Source organism: Numenius arquata, chromosome 11, assembly GCF_964106895.1.
Source record: "Numenius arquata chromosome 11, bNumArq3.hap1.1, whole genome shotgun sequence".
Classification (NCBI taxonomy): domain Eukaryota; kingdom Metazoa; phylum Chordata; class Aves; order Charadriiformes; family Scolopacidae; genus Numenius; species Numenius arquata.
The window spans coordinates 15,690,244-15,700,411 of record NC_133586.1 but is presented as its reverse complement, the minus strand read 5'-3'; positions in this window follow the sequence as shown (position 1 = coordinate 15,700,411).

Below are 10,168 nucleotides of genomic sequence, written 5' to 3'. Positions count from 1 at the left end.
TCACAGTTAGTAATGAAGCAGAGTGTCTCAGAACCCAACCCCCAGGCCTTCCCTGACACACTAAGATATGTCAGTACACGTTCTAATTGGATTATAAGAAGTAAAGCAACAAAGCAAACCCAAGTTGCCTCCCTCAATTCAAAGGCTAGTGTTTGTTTCATAAGAGGATGCAAAACCAGAAGCACAAAGTGTTCTCTTTAAAAGCTAGGATGCAGCTAAGCAGCACTTTCTGTCAAATTCAGGTACCATGGGAACAAGACCATGAAGTATGTGATGCAGATCCATATGGTCTAACACTTTCACTTCTTCTCATGAAAGAAGTGATTTTTTTTAATGTCATTGGAATAATGAACAGTTGCAATCTCAGGGTTGACAACTTCTCTTCCGTGTCATGCTGCTTTTAAGTTAACATCTTTAGAAGAAATGCAGGCATAGTCATGTCCTCAGCAAGCACATGAAAGAATATCACCGGAGAACCAGAAGTTCACTACCTAAACACATGGTTCAGAAGCTGACCATTTGCTTGCAAACATATGCAACATTTGTTTAAATTCCCATGCTATTGAGATGATTAACAAACAGCTTATTCACCCTGTTTTTTTTCCCATGTCCTATTAGCTCAGGTAATAAATAATCCATTACAAAGGTTAAAAAAAAATTCCCCAAACCCTTATAGAGATCTGTTTAATCCCAATAATTGGAGACTACTAATTTGAGAGGCATCATATAAAAATAGGACATGTTGCATTGAGTACAGTTGCTTAAAAGGTGTATGCCCTGGAATAGCCATTTTGGAAAGTAGCCCACATTTTTCTTCAGCTTTTTACATCTGGTGTCATAATGAAAATTCCAAAAAATTGACTCCATACCGACAGTCCAGAAGGTGGTCAAGCAGCATATGAACAAACACACAAAATGTCATCCAACATCATCACACCACATATTAAAAAAAGTTAAAACCAAATGTACTGGGTCTTTTTCTGGTAGCCTAATATTAATTTAATCTAAGTTAACCACTGAAACATACTGATGTAAAATTGTTTCCCTTTACTGTTTCACAATCATAAAAAATTATGTATTATTGGAGTCTAGAGATTTAATCTACGAGAGATTCTTCCTCATTTGCCCATCAAAACACTAGCTCCTTGATGTAGCAGAAGTTATCTATTACTATTGCACTTTTTAAAGAAGAAAAGAAACCCACATAAACTGCAGCTGGCATATGCAATCCAACCTGCTACAGGCAAAACAGCAATGTTTACCTATCCTGTATTTGAATTTTGCTTGTATATCTGCACCTGCATGAATTCTATCCGTATATATACTAAGTGCTTTTTATGAAACTTTTGTTTTTCTTTTGAATTCTCTGTATGATCCAACTCAGATCTATCTGTCCACAAAAACATCTCATGCTATTAATCAGAGGCTGTATCAGGATCTTTGTACTACGAGCAGGTTTTACAGGCATCAGTACTTTGGAAAGCATGTTGCCTTTGGATCTGCCAGTGTTCTGCTAAACCACAATAACCTTTAATCAAAAATATTATGAGAGGAAAAAGGCCTGCAAATTGAATTACTGTTTTTCTCTGCAATTTACATGGCTTGTAAGTGGAATGTATGGATTATCTTCAGGCATTTCAAATATACTGAGATGTAACATCAGTGAAACTCCTCCAGTAGGAGGAGTTGATGTTCTGATCAAAATTTTTGTATTTTCAGGTCAAGTTTTCAACCATGACCACTGAAACAAATGGGATTCTTAGGAAATGTGCATTATACATTTCCTGAAAAGTCAGGACCCTGCAAGATATTTTGAAATAGTCACTCAAAAACTGAAGCATAGAAAGCCATAATCATTTCTGGAAGGCTTGATCATGATTTATCCCACCTGATGTGAGATGGTAAATGAACATAGAATAATTTCACACTCATTCTAGCTGCTTCAAGCTTGGAAAGGTTTTAAAGGACACGTATAAAGATCAGTTTAAGAATGGATTGAAAAACATAAAAAATACTTCAAGTGGATTTTGAAATTTTCAAAACTATTTTGATGTCAAAGCAAATTGCTTTTCATTTATTTTTAATGATTCATTTAAAATTTCTATTAAAAATTATTCTGACAGTTTGCCTTTACACTCCTATTTCTCCCTTTCCTTTCTCTTTTTACTTTTGAAAAAAAGAAGAGTAAAGTAGGGATGACAAAACACGGAAAATGCTTTTGTCTACTGGTATTGTTCTACAGAAGAGAAAATACCTACATGCAATTCACTGAAAAAGAGAGAGAGGAAGAAATGTGTATGCACACACCTGTCCCAACAGTTACACTTTATATGTACAGTCATCTGAGGATGGAAAATCTCTAGTCAAAACACTTGTACTTCTTTAAATTTTTGAGACTTACATTGGCTTTGCAGACAATTATCCCATGTGGTGAATTTATCTATTTGTCTGTAGACTGAACCATGACCTTGTACCTAAGTACGTAGAAATCAAAGTTCTGCCTGGGTTTATTTCATTTCATCATCATTAGCAGTGCAATTAGGGTATGTTGAAGCCAACAACTTACAGTCTGGCTAGCATCAAATCCAGCTGCCTCGACTTGCCCAGTCTATGTGAGGAGGTACTCATTTTCATCTGGCTTGGGAGGGTCACCTTTCAGAACAGACTAATCCTAGACCCAAACAACCCAATCCTTTCTGCTAGCTTATGCAATTTACCTTCCGAAACATGAAACCACATGGTATTCACATGCAACTTTAATATTGCTTGAGAAATTTTTACTCCCAAAGTAACTCATACTCACATCTCACTTCCTGTAAAGATTAGAAAGTACATAAAGCCAATTGTGGCTCTATACAACCCACAATCGTAAGCATTGCTATGTCATTGCCAAGAGACATTATATGTTGAGTAATACTTAGAAGCTACCAATGCTTCATAAAAATGCTCCTCATGAGACTTCAAGCATTTTAATTGTCCCAGCAGCACTGCTTTGTCTGTCATGAGTTTTGTTGTTTAGAAGCAACTCTGCCATGTATTTTCTCATGTGCCACAAGAAAAGGATTTTCTCAAGTTTACTTTTCCTATCAGTAATTTGAACCTAATCTTCCAAAATCTTCCTCAGATATATCCAAAACAGAACAGATTCTGTCCAGAGGGGCACTTGTCAATGAGAATACTTACAAGTAAAGGATCTCAAGTCTTTTATTAAAGTCATCCAGTTCAACACTAGATGCCACAAGTACCATGTATTTTAATTTTCTTCATATTTCATAATTAAAAAAAATATCTGAAGGACAGAGGCTTCTCTTTCACAAGGCTAACAGATTCTATCATTGGACAGGACTGGTTGTTGAGAAGAAACTGCAGAACCCAGCTCATGCATTTACTGTTTAAGCCATTTGTTTTGTTAACTACCTGTCAATGTTGCAAAGTGATAATCTAGCTGAGGTACATAGATTCACAGGCTTCTTGAATAAACACTGTACTTCCCCAGCCTGAACTTCTAAAGACAGAGTTCAAAGGAAAAAGCCAAGTTCATTTTCATACACTGAAACAGGTAGTAATTAACAACCATTAGTTAAATAGAAAGGGGTTTATTCCTGACTTGTCAGTTTACTTGTCAATATATTTGAGAAACTAAATAATTGAACTGATGTGTCTGTCCATAATGCTAAATCTGAAACTCTACATTAAAATAGAAGATATGCCTTTAAATGGAATGCAGTGTGAAACATGTCACCATCCCTACTAGTATTTTCCGAAACATTATTCAAAAAAGGAAAGGTATATCTACATACCAAAGCAGCTAAGTTATTACAATGGAGAACGCAAATGATAAATTCAGTGTTCTGTTGAGCCTTTCATAAATTTTACCATTTTACGCAATACTGTAGTACTTTTATTAACTCAAACAGCAAAGATTTCCCCTCCTTACTAGGTGTTGCAAAAGCATCAGCATAACATTCTTGCATTTCCAAATTTGAGCCCAAAGGTAACAATGTGTGTTGAGCCTTCCATCATCCTAAAGGCAGAGCACTGGCAATTAGGTCAATTTATAAATGCTTTGCTTTGAAGCTATCACCATTTCTCTGATGTGTTTGCCCAAGAATTAACACAAATTATTACCGTAGTACTTTTTTTGAGGTGTAGTATCTATTGGAATACTCCAGCTAGCATTGGAGAAGATCTTACAACCCTGTCAAAGTAGATATATTGCAAGCTGTAGCAGTAATGATGATGTTAACTGTGGTGAGCAAGGCAGCACTGCTGGAATGAAGCAATACCCTTTATCAGATGAAATGATAGAGCTGGGAAGGACAGAAGAGATTTCAAGCATGTAGGTCAGTCAATCTATAGATGTGATATCTGATTGCCTCACCGGTATTTTTCAGCAGAATGCCAGTGGAACTAAACATCCCTTTTAGCTACGTAAAAGATGACTCAAGAAATGTGCTATTTTACCAAATAGGTGTGCTTAAGGCGAATCTTTGAAGTACAAAAAGTTTTCACTCCTCGGTAGAGAGTGTGTGTCATTTAGGCTCCTTATCTGTCAGATGTGCTACAGTTCTGGTATTTCACTGTGCTTTCCATTTGATTAACCCTTCTTTGTCTCATCTCTGCATTAATTTTTGTCCACATATCTTAAGTGACTTTTGTGTTCTAAAGAGGCTCTTATTGCATCTTCTTAGCATGAATGGCACTGTGTGCGCACTTTGAAAAGCGGAAGTCTAGGGAATAACCCTGATTGTTGCTTTCAGAGAGACAATGCAACTGTAGAAAGGCAGTTTTAGGATTGAGAATGCTAGTTCTTTACTCAAATGGCCTTGAAAGACATTTTATATCTGATGTCACAGACATGAGGAACAGGATGAGAGTTCAACAATGCAAAAAGTCAACCTGAGTGCTGTTACTCCAGTGCCAAGAGACACAGAAATCAGCAGTCTTGTTCTGGCTGCAGCTGATTCAAGTGAAGAGGTTACTGGTCCCAGCTGCTTCTCAGAATATACAAGGTCACTGCTCCACTATTTGCTTCCTAATCTAGTTCAATTAAAATGACTAGATTAGCTTAAACGCTTTTTAAAATATATGCATAACTTTTTCTTAGATAGTCTGGAGAGCATTTACACACAAAGTTATCATGGCAGATCTCTAGGGAGTGGGAAAAGAAATAGAAGAGAGCCTGTGGGCAGTAACCTGCTCACCCTGCAAAGCTGCAATCAGAACAGAATGTGTGACTTTATTGTGTCTTCACATTATGGTTCCCTAGACAGTACTGAGCATTGTTTCCTTTGTCCATAGAAACAATGGCATGTATAACTCCACATGAAAAAGTTATTTGCAGAAGTTACTTGGCAGTATTGTATTAATCTGACAGAGTTGGGGGTAGCAGTTAAATTGTGGAATCAACAGAAAAGCACAATGAGTGCATGCAATGTACATAATGAAGGAAGTGGATTTGACAAACAAGCTAAGGGAAGGTCAAGTTGTAATAGGTACCAAAGGACACCAGAGGGATTGTAACGGAGCTTCTCCAGAGAGAACTGAGCTGGCACCAGACTGACAACAGCTGATAATTCCCTAAGAGCAGAACCTTGCACAAGTCTGTAAAGCTAGTAGGTCCTCAGGAGAAATAGACTTCTTGTAATCAGAGCATTCACCACAAGAAATATTTGATCAATGCCACCGACATCTGAACGCCTGGACTAGAGGGAAGATGTTGAGAGAGAAGGGAGAATACTTCTTGAAAGCACAGTCTCTTGTTTAAATAAATGTGGGAATAAAGAAACTGCAACGCCTGAACAGGTAAATAAACCCGAGGAAGAATTCAGGGAGCAATTTTAATTTCTTTTCAGTGCAACAGTTCAACAAGCACTGAAGATCCTGTATCATTAGTACTGTAAAAGTGATACCATCCATTCACATGCCAAGGCATGACAGCATCTGATCTAGAAAGTGGCAGTGCTCTCATTCTGCCAACATATTTGTTTCTGCAGTTATAACTAGAAGTTTGAAACGACTCTAGATTAAGTCCCTCTGTGTAGTCAATGCTGCATAGTACAACTTTAAAGCCCAAAAGACCACCTGCTGGGTGGTGCAGGATAGGCCTGCTGGAGGAGCAAAGGAGAGGCACCACATAGCCCAAGAGCCTTTATGGGATCATCCTGGCCAGCACAACCTGTAGCAGCCCAGAATACAAGATGCTCTGGAGAAAAGCTCTCTGCCTGCAGCTGATTACAGGATCCATGAAGATGACTGCTTTGAGCCCTTCTTTGCTGTCCCCGCTAGTTACTTGCCTTGAAAAGTAACTAATACTTTGGTTTCCCCCTTTTACATTAAGAACAAAACAGCATAATGAAGTTAGAAATAAATTTTGACTTATTCTGTGACTCTAGCCATACAAACCCTCTGAAGGATATTGAGTTACATAATAGCCTCAACCAACAAAAAATTACTTGGAGGCATTACATCATCCAATCAGACCCAGAGGCAACGGCACTGTTACCTAACAACTGCAGACAGCTGATTAACCACTTTTTGTAGGGTGTCAATTACACCACACCCTGCCTGTTCATAACTATGTTGTTGACAGCACAACACAGCAAGAGAAAAGCATACTACCCCCCACATACACACTCCATGTACACACACCAATGCTACTGCCAGAATGATGTGTTTAATTTGTCATGAACTCAGCTAGAAGTACTTAGAAACCCTCAGTAAATAAATAAAATAAACAAGCACAGCAGCATAATGGCACATCTGGGCTCCTTACGAGATGGTACAGTGAAATCTTAAATGTCTTCATGTTACGTCACTTGTTTGGGGAAACAGAGGGTTTTAGGAAGAGCAATGAAGACCGGTACAAAGGGAGCCATTCACCCTTAGCAATGCCACTCTGAGATTCAGGAATTGCACTATGGAAAAGGGCCTTTAAAAAAAATCTTGTTTTATTCAATTTCCTTCCCATTCTTTCTGCTCATCTCTAATGTACATTTCATCATTATGTACATTACTGGTGCTGAGGAATTTAAAGTGATTTTTTCAGTTTGACACAGAACTGACAATGCATACTTTCCTTATAACCTCTCCTTTCCATGTGCCTGCTGGAAATTGTTTTTCATTGTTCATAAATCCAAGGTGTGTTTACACTGGAATACAGGAAAAGCTGAAGGAAAATGCTAGTGTGTAAGCCTTAGTGGCTTTTTTTGGCTTTTGCTGTGGAGTGATAAATGATTCTTGGTCCCCCATGGGTTAGAGGGCACCAAACTTCAAATAACTACAACATCCGATAACAAAGTTTTTCTCCATCATTTGCAATCAAAACACCAAGAACACAGCCCTCTGGACCTCTCATCCTTCATGTTCAATTGTAAATCCTGATTAAATAGCTTGCAGGTGTCAGGATTAGAGTATATTCATTGGGAGCCTAAACATAGCACCAGCTGGGTTCCTCATTTGCCAGTTGTAGTTGCTTCTTTGTTTTGAAACTGTTGACAGTACAACTAAAAATATTCCTTTGGGTAGAGACGGAGTTAAATAACAAGCAGGATGAGTAAGAGAACAGCTGTAGATATTTTTCTGTGTTTAACATACCTGCCTTGTTGATTTATAGTAAGCCCTCCATATAATGTACATTCTGTGTAATCCAAAACATTTAACCTTTTGAGCTGGGGCTGTGATAAAGCTATCAAACACAGGAAAAGGTCTTGACAAGTCCTGTATTACCAGCCTTTTTCTCAAAGGAAAAGTGAAATATAGTTTCACCTCACTTTTAGTATACAACAACAAGCAGTATCATGCCTTATCAGTTGCTACCAACTAAACTGTATGCCAGACATCTACATAGATGGAGAGGAAAAGACGCAACTTTGGCAAGTTCTCAAAATCTTGCTCTAGTGAGCGTCCAGTTGGTTTGAGCATGTCTTCCTTGAAAGGAAAAGCAGCTCAGCTCTTCTTTCAAAAACAGAACCAAAGTCAGTAAGTCCTTAAAGAACAGAGAAGCCATTTTCAAAATTAGTCCTTTGCACAAAAGCAAGCAGCACCTGCCAGCATTCAAGACCTTCAGTTCATTCAAATCTCTTTTATTATGATTTTATAGTGCAAGGGTATTCCACTACCAGTACTGTTGTCCTGAGATGTAACACCAGGGTTGCAACTCATTTCTATCATTAAAGAATTTCTATTGGTTTTGCTATTTTGTCCAAAGCCATGTTCTCTTTGGAATTAAGTTCTGACTACTTAAAAGTCCCTAAAGTTTTCAAATAGTTATTCATTTTTACTTCCTGTCCCAAACTCTTGAGTAAAACATTACTATGTTGTAATCCCAAAGGCCACTTCATTTCAGTGGGCAGCGAACCAAGTCATACGGAATAGATGTAAAGAGAGAGACATTATTACTTTCCCTATAAAAGAGCAGAGAGAAAAATCTGAAAAATTTAATAGTCTTTTTATTACATGGCACTGAAGCAAAAAACAATTTGAGGGTTTCAGATAATCAGTCCAAGATAAGCTTAAACAAAATATTGACTACTTTACACATCTGTATTTATGAGGGGGGAGGATCATAAGTAGACATGGGCCAAATGGTCCCAAAGCAATTTGCACAGTAGTGAGGCACTCACCTCACTCATGACTAATTGAACTCACTTTTCCCAACATCAGGTCTCAGGAGAAATTCAAAGCACACTATAGCGTCTATCTTTAATACTGAGATTTTAACAAGTTAGCTTGCAATGCTGCTAGAATTTTAAAGGCAAGTTCTTCCCAGTAAATAATATAATGAGAAAACATCAGCACTTAAGAGGATGCCACAGGGTTAATGCCAGGTTTTAAAAGACTTCAAAATGGATTTTACCCAGTTCACATGTCAGGAGGCACAGCACGGAATCAATTTACAGCAGGAGCCAAAGATCACAAATTTTAGGGGAGCCTGGGGACTGATTCCCCCAATCGGTGCCGTGGGGTGCACAGATGAAAGAGCAAACTTGTTTTTTTTCTTTAATGGTGACAGCATATTCTGAAATTACGCACAGCAGGCAGGAGAAACCTGCATAGATTTCAAAAGATACTGCAGGTTTGTGTGCTGAAGCACACATTTAAGGTCCTAGTTAATGTGCTAGCCTTTCACCTCTGGAGGCCTGGGCTCAGATTTATCTAAGGTAAAATGAGGGAGAATTTGGGACTTCTATCTTCTTAACCCTTATGGGCTTTCAGTCCACATCACAGAAGTACAAACCAGTTATCAAACTTTGGATCAAACTCTGCTTACTTTTACTATTCTGAAGCCATCCTGAAGTAATCCATCTAAACACTAATAACAGTTCTGGTTTTCCTCTGATTTAAACTGGACTTGCTGAATGAAAAGCCAAATTCTGTTCTTGTTTATATCAATGGAAACCTAAACCTGTACCAGTATTCAGGGAAACCACGCAGAGAAATTAAGTATAAGACATGAGGGAACAAGACAGTTGCCCAGAGAGGAAAGCAGACTTTTTTCAGGTCCGGAATATTTGCTCAGAGCCTACTTGGAAGATGCCATGTTCTCTATTTTTCTTGTCATGCACAAATGCTGTGTAAGCATACGTTCTAAAAATGTGTATATACATTTGGCTTTCACTAATCCTGTTCTAGATAGAATTAGAGTTCCAGATGTGCCAGGCAAATTCTGTCACACCAAGATAATCCTGTCCTTAAAGTGTAAAGCATTACAAAAAAACCAAACTCTCAAAAAACTCCTAAAAGGTAGCTATTTGCATGGAGACTGTCCCAACACAGTGGTAATCTAGCATCCATCCATTGAAGAAATGAGTTCTTAAAATAGGGAAAGACAGCTCAGAAGACGTATTGGATTACCCAGATCAGTAATTTTTAGGGCTTATACAGGATTGTTCCTATATAGTCATATTTCCAAGTGTTTTTCTTAATTGCATTTTAGAATTTCCAAGCAACAAAGTACTTGCTACTTCTACAGCCCAATTCCTCTCACTTTTAAGTGTTCTTCCCCATAAATTCATTCTCTCTCCTAATTTTCATTGTACCCATGCAAATAAAATAATTTATGTGAAACCTTTGCTTTCTACATCTACCAACTACAAATCCAAGGTTGTATCTGTGTACTTTTATACCAATTCTTATTATGTGCAAGATCTATGTTTCAAAGATTTGC